Source organism: Vulpes lagopus, chromosome 6 (genome assembly GCF_018345385.1).
Source record: "Vulpes lagopus strain Blue_001 chromosome 6, ASM1834538v1, whole genome shotgun sequence".
In the NCBI taxonomy this organism is placed as follows: domain Eukaryota; kingdom Metazoa; phylum Chordata; class Mammalia; order Carnivora; family Canidae; genus Vulpes; species Vulpes lagopus.
The window spans coordinates 72502955-72520200 of record NC_054829.1 but is presented as its reverse complement, the minus strand read 5'-3'; the positions used below and the strand labels follow the sequence as shown (position 1 = coordinate 72520200).

The window sequence follows — 17246 nt, the reverse complement described above, 5'->3', positions numbered from 1 at the left end:
ACCTGGGTGGCTCAGTGGATAAGCACCTGCCTTCAGCCCAGAACGTGATCCTGGAGTCCTAGGATCGAGTCCCACATCAGGCTCCCTGCATGGAGCCTGCTTCTCCCTCTGCCTCTCTCTCTGTGTCTCTCAGGAATACATAAAAAAAGTCTAGGAACAAAATTAAAAAAAAAATAAAAGCTACTCACTAAGCCTGTGCAGCATGCCTATGTGGTATACACAGGCCACATGTGTGTCATGTGCATGTGTGGTATGTAATGTGGCCTGCAGAAGTCTTGTGTGTACTCCATCTGCAGTGTATTGTGTGCAGATGCCACATGCACATATGACACCTCACACATGCTGCCACATTTATTCTCACAATCGCCCTGGGAGAAGGACTCATACCTCCTACTTACAGATGCAAAAACTGACAGAGTAAATTCTGAGCTAAGGGCCCAGGCTTCCCTGCCCACCTACTCCAAAGCCCTCTGTGGCAGGAAGGACAGGGGCCATATCCCCAAGAACATCGCGGGTCCAGAGGGAGCTGAAGAAGGTGATACCGAGGTGCAGAAAAGAGGGTTGAGCTTTCACCACCTCTCCTCTCCCTCCTGGAAAACTGTCTACCTCTTGACATTGCAGCTCACAGACTGTGGGGGTGCCTGGGGCCCCACGTGGGCGACGGCCCAGAGTCTTGCCTGCTGTGAGCACAAGAAGTAGCTTCAACGGGTTCAGTGGAACCATGGGTCAGGTAAGCCACGGCCTCGGGGGCCCGGGTGACACCTGCGGGTCACCTGCAGCACATCGGCCTAACACCGTTACACAATCTCCACCCCACCCCAAATGATCAGGTGTGTGGGCATCGGGTGAAACCAGGCTTCAGTCCTCTAGGCACCAAGGCTCCAAGAACCTGGTTCCAAGGTGCTGGCAGCCCCCACGCCCCCCGGCCCCATGACGACGTGCAGCCTCCATGGCAAGCCTCTGTGGCAAACCCCCACCTGTTCTTGGCTGCAAGAGCTCCTGCCTCTGCCCTCAGCTTCCCTTCCACCCCCCAGTCCTGCCCACCCCGCGAAGCCTCCCAGGGGGACCAGCGAATAATGCTTGGCCAGCAGCCACTCCTGCCCAAATCCATATCGAACACTATGATAATAAATAACACCACTATCAGCCAGCACATGTTTACATTTTTCCAGCCGGGGGGTGATGGATGATGGCAATTGTGCCCTGGGAACAGCATGGCCTTAGGAATCTGTGCACATTTTTTCCTGCCCAGAGAGGATTAAAGGGAGAGAGAGACCCAAGGGGACAAGAGCCATCAGACGTGGTGAGAGCAGGTTCTCAAGACTCTTGTGTTTGTGTAACTTGTGACACACACAATGTGGCGGCGGCGGCCTCCTGCAGGGAAAAACCAGAGCCTTGCCAGTGGGCCCAGCGGGCTCCGGCAGGCACGCCGGCTCACATGCACACTCCCGAGGGTGCGTGCAAACTAGGTGAGCCTACAAACCGCATCTTTAAAACTCATTGTTTAAAAAAAAACTCCCCAGCTTTTACGGAGTTAAAGAATTCACTTGATTAGAATAACTGCATGTCTGCTGACACGCGTTCAAGGAAAAACTATATTTTAAACTCTCACTTACTCATCAAATGGAATGTCAATATATACTTTTTTTTTTTTTTGAGAATCCTACAAGTCCCTGGAGTTTTTTGGAGGGTGCATCTTACCTTTATATTCTGAAAACATAACCTAGTGTCCTGCTGCGTCCACAGTGATTATTTGGTGAATGAATGAATGAATGAGTGAATGAGTGAATGAACGAATGAATGAACACATGAACAACACCCATTATGGCCTTGAAGTCCCCAGATAAGTTGCCCCAGCCAGCGTCCTGGGGTGTGTGGACTTTAAAAACAACCCACAAAACCACCGTGGTTAGCTTATACACCCGGTGGAGCAGAAACCAGAAGGTTCTTGCTGTGGGGATCTTCCAGGGCACAGTAACTCACCACACGTTCCAGCTCAAGCCCAGTCGCTTACATTACATACATCAGACTTCAATAACAGAAGAGGAAAGTGACATTGAACCACTCCAAGGACATTCTTTGGTAACACGTCCCTTTTTGCATCCGTGGAAAATTACAAGTTACGGCACCCTGAGTAGGTATCACTATCGTCGTGCCCACGCCATGCCCGTTACTTTCTTCCCTGTGGGACCCTTATGAAGAGCCTCCCAAACCAGGGTGCTCTGTTCATTCAGTGCTTTATCTACTTCCTCCCTTCCTCCCTCACTATGGCTCAATGTGTGCACGTATGTGGCCTCCCCAAGCCCCAGGGTGGCTGGAGGGTTCTCCCTCCACCTCCCTCCACCTCCCTCCAAGAAGGGGACCGTCCACGTTCTCGGTGTCCTGGGCCCGCCCCCTGGCTGGCTTCTGGGAGCTGTAGCCCTGGTCGACTGCCTGGGCACCTGGAGGACTCTATCAGCGCCCCCATGGCTCATCTCTCCACAGGTGCGGCACTGTCTGTCTGCGGTCCACATGGCCAGTGCCCTGGCAACCAGAGGACAGAGGTCACACACATCTCCAGGACCTGGTGGCACAGCACAGCCAGTGCTGCACCTGCCCAGGAGAAACCATCCTCTGCACCAAATGCTGCAGCTTTGCCTGGGCTGGCACCCCTTCCTTCACATGTCTCCAGAGTGGCTTTGACTGGAAACATCCTCAATCTGAAACCACTGCTCACTTTTGAAAGTCAGCAAAATCCATCAGCTCCTTGACACCCCCTCATGAGGCCGCCGGCCTCAGGGAGCTCCCCCACTTCAGGACGGCAGCCCACAGATTCGGGATGCTCCTATGGGATTTCCCACGGCTAGCTGCGTCTCAGGTCCTCAGCCAGACAGAAAGTATCAGGTGCGCTAAGGCAGTGGGAAGAAGGATGTCCGTCAGGTCCAGGCGGGATCTCACGGAGGCCGCAGATGGAGAAACTGGCTATAAGACATCAGAAGGCAACCGCCTGACAACCCGGACAACAAAACAAATGAAGTCTTCCAGGCTGACTCAGGCAATGCCACGGGGAGGGACCACAGTCTGAGTGCTGGTTCATGGGTTTATTATATAAAGATCTCAACAGGGAGGCACAACAGACTAAACATGCTGCCGTACATATGCATAAATCAGATGGAATATAAAAAGCACACACGTGTATGCCACCTATTAGTTATATGTGAATGTAGCTATCATATACCAACACGCATTTCCATTTCCACATTCATTCCTGAAAGTTAAAGGGAAAACACTTAAACCGTTTTCATAGCACACATCCTAACTGAAATTAAAGGTCCTTTAAAAACTGCAAAACAATGCAAAACAAAAACCAATGATTCATCCCTGCCCACGGGGAGAACATTTCCTAAGCCATCCTGCCCCCCCCCCCAAAGCCTAAGAGGGAAAAAGACCAAAGGGCCAAGACCTCCCCTGGAAGGGTTAGTGCGTAAAAAATAACTTCGGGGGCAGGCGGAGCTAGATGTTAATCCAGGCTCTGCACTTGGTAAGTAAGTACCACGGAGCAAGTTCATCAGCCTCCCAGACCCTCCCGTGTCCTGCCAAATGGAGCGAAGCAGGGCCCATAAGTTAAAGTGTGCGCAGATCCTATCACCACCACCCAGCACAGGCAGGGTACCCCCGGGGGATTTTATTCCCCCCTCCCACATGAGGTGCTATTTCTAACAGCCGTGAAAGGGGCGACGCACGGCCTCTGCCTCTGCAGGCTCTGATCTGGGATTCACCAAAGACAGCACAATGACGGCACTGGGGCTCCACGGGCTGCAGGGCAGGATTCGTTCCACCGTAGCCAGAGCCAGGGACTCCCCGCCCCCAGAGCGGTAGACACCCAGCAGGAGATGGGGACACAAGTGCCAAAGGGCAGGGTACGTTCCCTCACGGGGGTCAGTCTCCCTCTCTGCACTTTGGCATCTCCGGGTCCATCTACAAGTCTGTAACTGCAGACGTCCAGACGCCCAGGAGTATGTGCATCTCACTGAATTCCACAGCCAAAGCGGGATCAGCCTTTACCCCACCTATGACTCTTCCCTCCTGCGTGTCTTCGGTTCTCCGATACTGTGAACAAGCAAGGGGGTCACCCTGGCGAACCTGTGTACACGACCTCAGAGGAATGTCTCTGTTCTTACGAGAGAACAGTCATTGGCCAAAGGGAAACATTCTCACTGGGTGACACAGGGGGAGACCGTCCAGAAGTATTTGGAAGGCTATACCTTTTCAAAAGCCTTTTTTGGAAATGGCAAAATCATTTCCTTGGTAGTAAATTTTTGCCCAGTGAAACAACATGTTTTCCCAGCCCATTTTTATTCCTTCCTTGCTCAAGCTAATGGGGCTTTTGATAAGAAAGAAGAAAGTAACAATGGCACATTCTTAGGCCTCCCCCTGAAACCAGTCTCAGGCCCGCTGCTAGACTGGGTCACTGCCATTTCTCAGCGAGACAAGCCCAGCCACGGCTGGAAGCTCCACAGGACCTCTTTCCCAAACACCTGCTTAATTAAAGACCTCAGCGTTCGAGAACTTGCTTGTTGAAATCCCAGGACATCTGCGCTCCATGTGTCTGATGGGTCCTGGGCAACAATTAGGAACCAGATCTTTCTGTATTTCCAGCACTTTTCTCGATGCTTGATATTAAGCTTAGGATACAAAACTTGTGCATGTTGTGCCTCTAATTAGGCAACAAATATGTGGTGCATTCTTCCAAACAACAGAGAATCCTTTCCTCTTGGATGAAACCAGCTGGAATGCAAGTTCTGACCTCTCTGTGGATTCTGTTTTTCTATCCATAAAATGAGAACATGGAGGAGAGTTCTGGAAGGCCCCTTCTAGCTGTGGTCTTCTACAGAAACAAACTATGCAACTAATGGAGATCACATTGTTTGGTCCTGGGTAATTATTTTCATCAGAGTGCTCAGTAAACATCAGCTGACTTTAGCTGCTTTCAAAACAGGCAGAGAATTGGCCAAGTGCATTCAACTTTTGCCAATGCATGAATGGTCACAGCAGCTGTGGGGGGTAGGGGATGAGGAAGGGATGACACATATCTGCCTTCTTGAGTGTCATGAATCAAACTGTCTTGACAGTAAGGAGCCAAGGCTGCTCACTGCCAGTCTAGACACGGTATTTTTTTTTTTTTTTAAAGGGATTGAGGTTTTAGTTAATACCATGATTGTAAACCAGGCAAACATGGAGCTCACATTAGATTTCCATTTACTAAAATCGTGCCATTTGTCCATCAACAGAGAAGGACTTTTGAACCTATACAAGCCAGTGGTTCCCAAACCTAGCTACTACCTGTGGTTCCCAAACCTACTTTACCTGAGAGCATTACCTGATTTAATCCAAACATCTGGGGTTGAGGCTTGGAGAGATATTTAGCTACTGTATCTGGATTCCAATGGAAAACTGAATCTGGAACTTGCTGTGCCAGACCAGTACCTCTCATACTTGAATGTGCGTATGAGTCAGTGGGGAGCTTGCTAAAGTTCAGGTTCCCATTTGGTAGATTCCACATTTCTAACAAGCTCCCTGCCAGCCCAGGGGCCACATTTTGCATAACAAGGTGCTGGATTATCATGAGTGATAATTAGTCCTGTATCCCGTGCAACTTGCTCAGAGTTTCAAAGACTGTCCAAGAGTGTCCAGGAGAGAACTGAAGTGTTCAAATATCAAGCCAACGAGTCCTACATGGATATTTCTCTACAGTCAAACCCATATACTCCAGTATACCCAAAGTATACTTTCTCTATAGTAACCCATGGGTTACTATATACTATTCAGATTTCTGGAGTCTTATTAAACAAGTCTGCAGCACAGTCTATACCAGACAGAAGGCTTTCCTGCTGTACAGAAATAGCCATTATTCAATTTCACCCTGCAATTGAGTGCCTGCTGCTACGGCGCCTTGGGCGAAAGCATTGTGTGCCTTCAGAAGTTCTCCCCTCCTTCAGTTTGCTGATGGTGTTTGCTTTCCTATGAGTAAACTTAGTTTCCAGAATATTAATGAAGTTCTTAGAAATACTGCCCCAAAGTGATGACAAAAAGTGCAAAAGATTCCAATTAGAAGAAAGGACAGTGTCTTTCCTCTGATGCACACTGCCCCTCTTCCACAAGCACCGTCTAGATATCCTACAGCTCTTTAATCTAAGAATCTCCAAGGTGTCTCCCCACAGGCTCCTCCTCTTCACCCCCTCTGAGCCTATTCCTGCCCCACGTCCTGACCTTCTTGTCACCCTCAGGGCCACAGTCTCTGATCTCCCTGTCCCCGGTGAAGGGCATCACTGTGTCCTAGTATCCCAAGCTAGAAACCTCAGCCAGTCTTCAATCCCCCCAACTCCCTCTTCTCACACAATTTCCTTCTGGAAATCTTGCAAACTGCCCTCTTTCTTAATATCACCCCCCGAAGACTCCAAGGCTTCACTGTCTTTTCTCTAAATGACTGAAAGAACTTTGTTACTAGTCTGCCGGCCTCCAGTCTCTCCCCAACAGCAAACTAAACACAACCTGCAGACCTATCCAACACACAAAAATGATCATGTGGCTCTACTCTTCAGAATTTTTTAGCCCCTCCTTAGAAATGTCATAGCTTTCTTTTGGCACCTCAGCAACACAGCACATCAAGCCTACTTTCGTACTCAAACATGTGCTAAGCACATCTAGCTTTATAGCACTTCATATTGTATTACATAGTGAGCGGTGTATGGCCCATCTCCCTCCACTAAACAGAGTTTCTTTAAAGCCAGAACTGGTCTTATTCACATTTGTATCTTAAGCTCCTAACCCAGTGCCTGCCATGATGGAGCGTATGGAAATAAATTATATTTGAATGAAGGTATTTCACTCTCACAGTTTCCTGAAAGCAAGAGGGAGAGTGAGTAAGGCACAGGGCATCAGAGGAAACCAGTTCAACCACCCATTCCCTTTGTGGCCTACATCTCATTCCCATGGGTTGAAGGATATCTGGCAAACAGCCCCAACTCCAGTAAAGCCTCAGGCCTCAGCCAGGAGTTCCCCGGGGCTTCATTCCCATCCCAGACTTTGCCCAGGGCTGATTTGAAAGTGTCCTCAAGTTCCAAAGGCTCTGTGCTTTGGCCTGATGTAGTAAGTCATATTTCCTCTTTCCTCCTGGAGAGCTGGATGTCTATCTAGTTAAGGACAAAGTTTATTTTCAACAATCATAAGAAGGAAGAACACCAGAGGAGGGAAAAGATACATCTTCATTCCAGCCTGAAGATGGGCTCCAACAGGGCCTCTTAGGGCACAACCAGGAAATCTGATCCATTTTTCAGGCTCAGGACAAAAGCTCAGCCTGGTGCTGCCTGTGAGAATACCCAGGTGTGCAAACTCACTCCAAGGAACCAGCCTATCGTCAGCAACACACATTCCCTGCCAGGTAACTCTCAGAGCATGATAACAAAATTTGCATGTTTTATTCCCATCTGAGGTCCAAAACCCTGCCACCACTTCTAACTCCATCACTAACTAACCAGGGTGCCACTGTACATGTCACTGACCTGCATTTGCTCTCTTATCTGTGAAATTGAGCCATGACACCTGCCCTCCTTGTGCTTGCAGACCAGGGGGGAAGATTGACATTGAACAGAAACAAACGTGTGGAGGGCATTGCAGAGGGCTATGAGTACATATACCTGGGGATGTCCCAGATCTGGGAGGTGAGGGCAGGTCTTGACACTGATCAATGATGTAGAGGAATAGTTCCTTCACATACTCCTATTCCTTGAAGCCTAGGACAGGGGAGGGAGGTGACAGTTGGCTCTTTCAACATGACTAGTTACAAGCAATAGACCAGCAAATGATTAAGAATATAGATATTTCATCCTGAGAACAACCTACAATGTCTCTTCTCCTGCCCCCACCCCTCCACCCTGCTCCCATCTCTAGCAGACAACCCCAGAACAAGGCGAATAATTGTTAAGGCTAAAACTCAAGAGGAGGTGAAACCTCAAGGCATAGGAGGAAGAGGAGATAAGCATGTAGGGGCCACAGGGGTTGGGTAGAGGATACTAGGGATGTGGTCTCCTGGCTGAGGGGGGCCACACATCCTGAAAGTCTGGAAGAGAAGGCCCCACCCCAAACAGCACAGGGCTGAAATAGCCACACCTGCTCCCCCAACCCTTCTGCCTTGGTAAGAGTTGTATTCTATCACTTGAGCATAAAATAAATATTTGAACTAATTAAACACTTTTCAGAATTTCATGTTTACCCAGCCCATGCAATAGGGGCTTTCCTTTTATATCCACCCTTCTGTGGTCCTTGGAAAACTCTTGATTTCTCTGATGTGAAAGGCAGGGAGATGAAGGAACTACATGTGGGGCCAACCAACTAACTGACTTGCCAGACCCCTCTAGCAACCCCCATAAAGAACAAAGTGCCCAGGTCCCAGTACTGATAGAAAGCTAAACAGGATTCATTTATGCCACATATATTCACCATGAACCAATACAGCTGTAGATACTAGGGATTCAAAGATAAATGACACGTGGGTCATGTCTGTTTACAGTCTAGTAGGGAACAGATGAGGGACTAGATAATTATAATTCAGTATGGTAAGTGTCGTCCTGGAGCAAAGAATGAGATCACTTCCAGGAGAAACAGACTTCCTGGAGCAGAAGCTATTTGGGTGGATCTAGATATATGATGTGGGAGAGGCTGCACAATTGAATACTGTCTTCCAATATCTATTCTCCCAACTAAAGACTGGATTTTTCAGCTTCCCTTACAGTGAACTGGGACTATATAACTAAATTCCAGCCAGTGGAACACAAACAAAAATATTGCATAACAACTTCAGAGTCATACTTTAAAATAATGAGTGTGTGGTACCCTTGTCACTTATCTCCTCCCTCTGGCTGGAATGTATATATGATGGTGAGAGCCAGAGCAGCCATGTTGGATCCAGAAGTGAGAGCCACATGTTGAGTTTGGCCAAGCCACTCTACTAACCCTGAACTACCTGCCTCTGAACTGTACCATAAGGGAATATTTAAATTCTCTCTTATCTAAACTAGTGTGTTGAAGGTCTTTTTGTTATAGCAGCTTAGCTTAGACCCTAATACAAATAAAGAGGAGCTAGTCAAAAGATGTAGGTGGTCTCCCCTGTGGACCTGAAGGATGGATGCACACTGGCCCAGAGTCTTCCTATGACCCTTCCCCAATAAACCTAAAGGAACTAGAAAAAGGGAAGCAAACCAAGTCCAAAGTTGTTAGTAGGAGGAAAGAAATAATAAAGATCAGAGCAGAAAGAAATCGAAGCTAAAAGAAAAATAGAAAATATCAATGAAACTAGAAGTTTATTTTTTGAAAAGATAAACAGAAGTGATAAACCTTTAGCTAAACTCACTAAGAAAAGAGAGAGGACTCAAATAAATAAAATCAGAAATGAAAGAGGGGAAGTTATAACTGATACCAAAGAAACACAAAAGGTCATAAGAGACTACTATGAAAAATTATACATCAACAAGTTTAACAGCCTAGAAGAAATGGATAAATTCCTAGAAACATGTAATCTTCCAACACTGAATCATGAAGAAATAGAAAATCTGGATAGACCGATACTAAAAGAAGATTCAATCAGTAATCCAAAACCTCCTGACAAACAAGTCCAAGACCAGATGACTTCACTGGTAAATTCTACCAAACATTCAAAAAAGATTTAACACCTACCCTTCTCAAACTCTTCCAAAAATTGAAGAGGAGGGAACACTTCCAAATTCATTTTATGAGGCCAGCATTAACCTGATACTAAAACCAGGTAAGATTACACATAAAAAGATTACAGGCCCATATCCCTGATGAACATAGATGCAAAAATCCTCAACAAAATATTAGCAAATTTAATTCAACAATACATTTAAAAAAGTCATACCCCCTATTCACATGGGATTTATTCTATGGTGAGATTTAGTCTATGGCTAAGATGGCTCAATATCTGCAAACTAATCAATGTGACACACCACATTAACAAAATGAAGAACAAAAATCATATGGTCATAAAATTCGATGTTTGTTATGATAAAAACTCTCCACAAAGCAGGTATAGAGGTGATGTAACACAAGAAACATAAAAACCATATACAACAAACACCCATATAATATCACACTCAATGGTGAAAAGCTAAATGCTTTTCCTCTAAGATCAGGAATAAGACAAAGATGTTCACCCTCATTACTTTTATTCAACATAGTATTGGAAGTCCTAGCCAAAGCAATTAGGCAAGAAAAAGAAATAAAATGCAACCAAATGATTCGCAAAAGAAAAAGTAAGACCCACTATTTGCAGACAACATGATTTTATATATAGAAAACCCTAATGATTCAACCAAAAAACTATTAGAACTAATAAACTATTAGAACAAATAAACCCTAATGATTCAACCAAAAAACTATTAGAACTAATAAACAGGGGTGCCTGGGTGGCTTAGTCAGTTGGACGTCTGCCTCTTGATTTCATTTTGGGTGATGATCGCAGGGTTGTGGGATCAACCCCCATGTTGGTCTCCATGCTCAGCATGGAGTCTTCTTGAGATTCTCCCTCTCCCTTTGCTCTTCTCTGCTCATGTTCTAAATAAATAAGTATATAAAATCTTTTTTTAAAAAAAAAGAATAAAAAATTCAGTAAATTTGCAGAACACACTATAATATACAGTAATATACAAAAATGCTGGAGGAGGAGCAGGAAGAAACAGGAGCAGAAAGAACTGGAAAGGGGAAAAGAAAAGAAAAAAATGAAGACAATGAGGAAGAAAAATAAAAACACAGCCATCCTCTCCTGCATGTGGGCACTGGTATTGGCTCTCAAGTGATCCCCCACAAAAGTCCTAAGCCCTTTATGGCTCTGGAACACATAACATTAGGTTTTATGACTTGATGAGCTCTCTGAGTTAGCTTTAGTCACAACAATTTGACTTCCGTATATTCTTTTAAAAACCATAGGCGAGCCTGAAAAAAAATGTGATCCTTGATTCTACATGGTTGGGTCAAGAGTCTGCTCATAGGAGTCTACACAGCTGGGTTCTCAACAAATGCTTTTTTGATAAGAGTTAATAGCAGTAGTGAAGGAAATTTTAATGAAAAACAAAAATAAATGGCCTCCCGTAACTCCCAGTGAGCACAACCGTCTGTGCCCCTCTGCACAGACATCCTCGAAGCTGGACATCTATATTCAAGCTTTGTTTGCTTGAATATAATTAACACTTGAACTGTACACCTGCTGTCTGTGATCACAGCTCTACCTCTGTTCCTCCTTCTCCCTAACTCCCTCCCAGCAGACTTCCAGCTGTTCCACCCTACTACAGGCTCTCTCCAAGGTCACCGATGACTTCCACAATGTCAAATCCAATGGCTTCGTCTTCATCCTTGCTACTTCTCAGTATTATCTGGCACAGTCAACCTCCCCCTTCCTCTCTGAAGACATTCTTCATTCGGATTCCATGTTGTCCCCCTCTCCTGGCTTGGAAACATTCCTAAAGTTACTCTAGTAGTCAGTAAGGATGGCCCAGGACACAACACAAGCCTTTGTACTTGAGCCCAGTCTGCTCTCAACCCTCATACCCTCACTGACCCTCAGCCTTTGCACAGACAAGTCAATAAGTATTTGCTGAACTATAAAACACTGCCCGTGGCAAAATATTAAAACCAGAAGGAATTTAGAAATCATCCAGTCCAACAATGTTCCTCTACCGTGACTGTACATTTGTTTGTACCACCTGGGAAGCTCTAACATGTATCATAGAAGCCCATCCCAAACCAGATAAATATCACAACCCCTGGAGAGGTTCATGATAGCTTTTAGTGTGCGGATAGATTAAATACTGATCTAGCCCAATGGTGTGCGTTAGAATTGCCTTTGAGGCTTGTTTTTAAACATTAACAGAGCTCTAAATTCAAGAGGCCTAGAAAGAGTCCCAGGAATCCATATTTTTAACAGGCATCCAGCCGATGCTGGTGCAAGTGTACATATACTTGCAGAAACACTGAACTAGCCCAACCACGAGCCCGAGTGACTCAAGAGCAGGAGCCACATTGCATTTATCTCTGTAGCCCTGTACTCCAGGCAGGGTGCCTGGCACAGAATATTCATTCAAAACAGAGTTGCTTACCTCACACTTACTGGGATGGCTGCTATAAAAAGGAAGGAGGGAGGGAGAAAAGAAAAGAACTAAAATTTGTGAGAATATAGATAATCTGGACACCTCATGCACTATTAGTGGGAATGTAAAATGGTGCAGATGCTGTGGAAAGCAGTATGGCAGCTCCTCAAAAAAATTAAACATAGAATTGCCATATGATCCAGCGATTACATGTTTGGGTATATATGTATAAAAGAATTGAGGGGCGCCTGGATGGCTCAGGCAGGTAAGTGCCCCGACTCTTGATTTCAGTTCAGGTCTTGATCTCAGGGTCATGAGTTCAAGCCTCACACTGGGCTCCTCGCTGGGTGTGGAGGCTACTTAAAGAAAAAAGAACCGAAAGCAGGGTCTTGAGGAGATGTTTGCACACCCATGTTCACAGCATTATTCACAACAGCCACAAGGTGCAAGCAACACAAATGTCCATCGATAAATGGATAAATAAAAGGTGGCATACACATGCAATGGAATATTATTCAGCCTTAAAGAGGAAAGAAATTCTGATACACGGGATAACATGGAAACCTCAAGGACATTACACTAAGTGAAAAAAGTCAGTTACAAAAAGACAAATTCGGGGGCACCTGGATGGCTCAGTAGTTGAGTGTATGCCTTCAGCTCAGGGTGTGACCCCGGGGTCCCGGAATCGAGTCCCACACCGGGCTCCCCACAGGGTGCCTGTTTCTCCCTCTGCCTGTGTCTCTGGCTTTCACTCTGTGTCTCTCATGAATAAATACATAAAATATTTTTTTAAAAAAAGGATAAATTTTGTATGATTGCACTTATATGAGGTATCTAGAGTAGTCAAACTCATAGAAACAAAGTAGAATGGTGGCTGCCAAAGGCTGAGAGGAGAGGGGAATGGGCAGTCAGTAGGTAATGAATATAGAGTTTCCATTTTGCAGGATTTAAACATTCTGGGGATCTGTTTCATAACAATGTGAATATAATTAACACTTGAACTGTACACCTAAAAATGTTCCAGATGGAACATTCATATTATATGTTTTTGCCACAATAAAAAAGTTAGTATCTGTAAATTGAAGCCTATTTCTTCATTTAATTTCATTCTAAATTGTATAAGTTGTTTCTACCCAAAGATATAGTCGACCTGTGACCTGAAACAAAATCCCAGTGAAGAAGCATATGGCAAGTTCCTGAATTGCTGAATGAACCCTTATCCCCAAAGCCCACATCTGCTCTGTAGCCTCCTTCTCCACAAAGGGATCAAGACTTGGGCCTCCCCACATGGAAGCGGAGAATCCCAAGGAAGGGGCTGGAGTGGGAGAAAGATGGAGGGTAGAAGAGATAAGGAGCGGTAGAAGAGATAAGGATAAGAGATATTAGGACGCAGGAATGAAGAGGTCTAGACCGTGATGGTGCATCTCCGACTCGGTAATTCAATTCAAAGGACAGCACAGTTTGGTGGGAACACAGGCTTTGGAATTAGATCCCTTTCAAATCCTGCTGGCCCACTTTTTTTAGCTGTGTGATTTTAAACAAGTATTTTTCTTGTTTTTCTGTTTGTTTTTAGCCTCTAAAAGCCTTGGTTTCCTGGCTTTCCCCATGGAACATACTCCTGGGGTTTTGTGAGGATCATGTGCAAATAAAGCCTTTAAATCAGTGCCTGGCATGAAAATGGCCCCCAGTCAAGATTAACTGCTACGTAAGCTTCATGTCAAGTAGGAGGAGGAAGAAAGGGAAGAGAGGAATAGAGTCTACTTTTTAGAAGAAGGTGAAAAAGGATTGAAAGCCAGGTTCTAGTCCAGAATCTTCCACTAGCTCAAGGGTAGCCTTCAAGAAAGTCTTTCTCAGCCTGTTTACTCCTCTGGAAGCAAGGTCTGAGGTCTCTTCTATCTGGAAAGGCTGGTGAATCTGAATCCTCTATGCTCCAGATGAGTTTCCTGTCGTCATCACAGTCTACACCTCTTACCTATGCAGAGCTAAGGAGGCCCTCTGGAGGACGCAAGAGGAAAAGACATAAACATGAGGAGGAGATACCTACAACTTGCCTCTGCATAAAAATGAGGACAGGTCTTTGCAGACCAGACTATTACAAAGTAGGAAGAAAACTCAAGGTAGGGTGACCTGGATGAGGAAGAGCTTCTTACCTGATGCTGCTTAAAAAGTATGGGGAGCACAATGGAGTTACCTGCTTTCTGGTCAGCCCCGAGTCAAGTGTCTATTATATCAACATTACAATGCATGGCCATTGTTACGGTATATGAACACGTTGTAACATGTGAATGTTGTTGCTATATATAAATCTTCTTATAACATATAAACATTGCCATCTTTCCTGATATTTACTCTGAAATAAGAATGTTTTAATATTTCCCTCTACCTCTCTTTCAAGACCTATTCAATAGGCATCTTTGAAAGGCTTCTTAAAAGCTTAGGTAGGACAGAGAAGTTAATGATTCACTCTTTTCTCCTTCACATGGCAAAGTGGTATTGGTTCGAAAAGGAGAAAATGTACTCATCAACATAAGGAATTTTCACTCATTCATTTAACCAACACCTATTGACTAGCATAGAATGGATATGCATTTTTCATCCTTTGTTTTCAAATGACTGTTGAGAAGCAGAATTCAGTCAAATGCTTATATTCTCTTAGTCAAGTCCAAAGTATTATCCCCTGTTAGTTTAAGGAATAACAATGAAGTGGAAATGGACAGGATTGGGAACAAAAAGTACACATCAAGGACTCAAACAGCCTCATCACTAACTAGGTTTATGTCCATTTTTGCCATTTCTTTAACAGGGATATTGGGCATATTTACTTTCAGGGATTCAATGAGGTAAGAATTTCCCTTGGAGGAGATGTTACTTAAATATGCATCTTTAGAGACTATTATCATCAGAGAGGAAATACTTTCCTCCAGGTCACAGGAGAAACAAACAAGAAAGCAATGACCCAGTTCTATTACATTTAAGACTAGCTCTGATGGTCTCATGCTACCAATTTTGCAAGCAGCCTCTCACCCACCCACTCAGTGTCTGCTTCCCAGGCCAAAGGAGGAAGGGAGAGAGTAGGACAGAAGACAGTTTTGGAGGGCCGGTATAGTTCCGGTGCTTGTTTGCCAGGCTACTTTGCAATATAGAATGGACAAATTTGCTGCACAGAAAGAGGTAATTCCTTGAATGCCTGGTCCCTAGACATTCATTCATCATTCGTTAGCTCGGCAAACATTTACCAATTTCTACATTCTAGGCATTGTGCTAGTCACTATGGATACCAGAGTGACTAAACCGTGTTCCAAACAAATTTTGCATAATTAGCATCACACAGATCATATTCCCTACTGACAATGCAATTAAGTATAAATCAACAACAAAAATAAATAAATAAACCAACCTCCATTATGTGTGAAATTTAAAATTTATCATTAAACAAATCATGGACCACAAGAAGTCATCACAATAAATCAGAAAACTCTTAGAACTCAACGGCAATTAAAATGCCACATATCCAAACTTGGAGAACACGAAGAGAACAAGGTAGTCTTAAATGCTAATATTAGGAAAGAGGAAAGGTTTAAAATTAGTGGGCTAGGAATCCAGCTTAAGAAGTTTGCAAAGGAACAAAGAAATCCAAAAAATTAGAAAGAAGGTAATAAACAAAAGAGCAGAAACTAATGATGAAATAAAAAAGTGATAAAAGAAATAGAGATCAACCCAGCCAAAGCTGCTTTTTTTTTTAAATGGCTAATAAAATGGATATTACTTTAGCATTTTTTAAGAGCAATATTAGGAATGAATTTTTTTAAAGATACCATTACTATAGCAACAAATAATGTAAGATTCCTAGGAATGAATCTTAACAAATATGTGCAAGACCAGTTTGGAGAAAATTATAAACCTTATTGAAAGATATTAAAGACCTTAAAAAGGGAAGAGATTTGATGATTAAGGATTTAAAGAGTCAATAAAATATAGGAATCACTTCAAGTTTACTTGATAAATTATAACCCAAATCTCCGCAGAGTGTTTCTGTTTTTGTTTTAAGGCGCAAGAAAAACAACATTCCTGAATAAGAAAGTACAGGACCCTGTCTTATTAGATAATAAGACTTATTATAACACTATAATAAACACTGAGAAGTATGGGTGCACAAATTGTCAGTGGGAAAGAACAGAACAGAAAAATACAACACAGGTGGGGTGTCTAGGTGGCTCAGCTGGGTAAGCATCTGACTCTCAATTTCAGTTCAGGTCATGATCTCGGGGTCATGAGATCACGACCCACAACGGGCTCTGTGCTGACTGTAGCCTGCTTAAGATTCTCTCTTCCTCTGCCCCTCCCTCACCCCAAAAAACATAACACAGGTATGCACCTGGCAGGTAAAACAGGGGGCATTACAAAGTAAGGGGGCAGGGGGAACTGCTTGATAAAAATCGTTGAGGTGACTAGTCATTGTCCATACGGAGAGAAGTGACACTGGATCTGTGCCAGTTAAACAAATAAAATCCAAGATTTCCACGTGAAAGGCAAAGCCTTAAAACTTTTAAAAGGCGACATCAGGAAACATATTTATAATCTTAGGGTGGAGAAGGATTTCTCAAACAAGCCCTCACAAAAACACTAACTACAAAAGAAAAGATTAATAAACTCAACTACATTAAAATTGAAATGTCTGTTGCTCAAAAAATATCATAAAGATACTGAAAAGATAAGTCACAAATTGGGAGGAGATATTTGCAACCTATACAATTGGAAAAGGATTTGTACCCAGATATATAGAGAATTCATACAAATCACAAGTACAAAAAAGGAAAAGGAATTCAATAGAAAAATTAGCAAAAGATAGGGTCAGACAATTTCACAAAAAGAGGAAACACAAATGGCCAATAAATATACTACAACATGATTAACAGGGAGACAAATGATAAGAGACTCTTAATTCTAGGAAATGACAGGGTCACTGGAGGGGTGGGTGATGGGGTCACTGGGTGACAGGCATGAAGGAGGGTACGTGATGGGATGAGCACTGTGCATTACATAAAACTGACTAATCACTGAACTCTACCTCTGAAACTAATAATGCACTATGTGTTAGTTCATTAAATT

General features: G+C 43.9%; 1 protein-coding gene across 1 annotated transcript in view; it reads right to left on the bottom strand.

Moving 5' to 3' along the window:
* Positions 1-17246, bottom strand: part of FBLN5 (fibulin 5) — a 68728-nt gene that overhangs the window by 24077 nt on the left and 27405 nt on the right. The gene's annotated exons all lie outside the window — the stretch shown is intronic.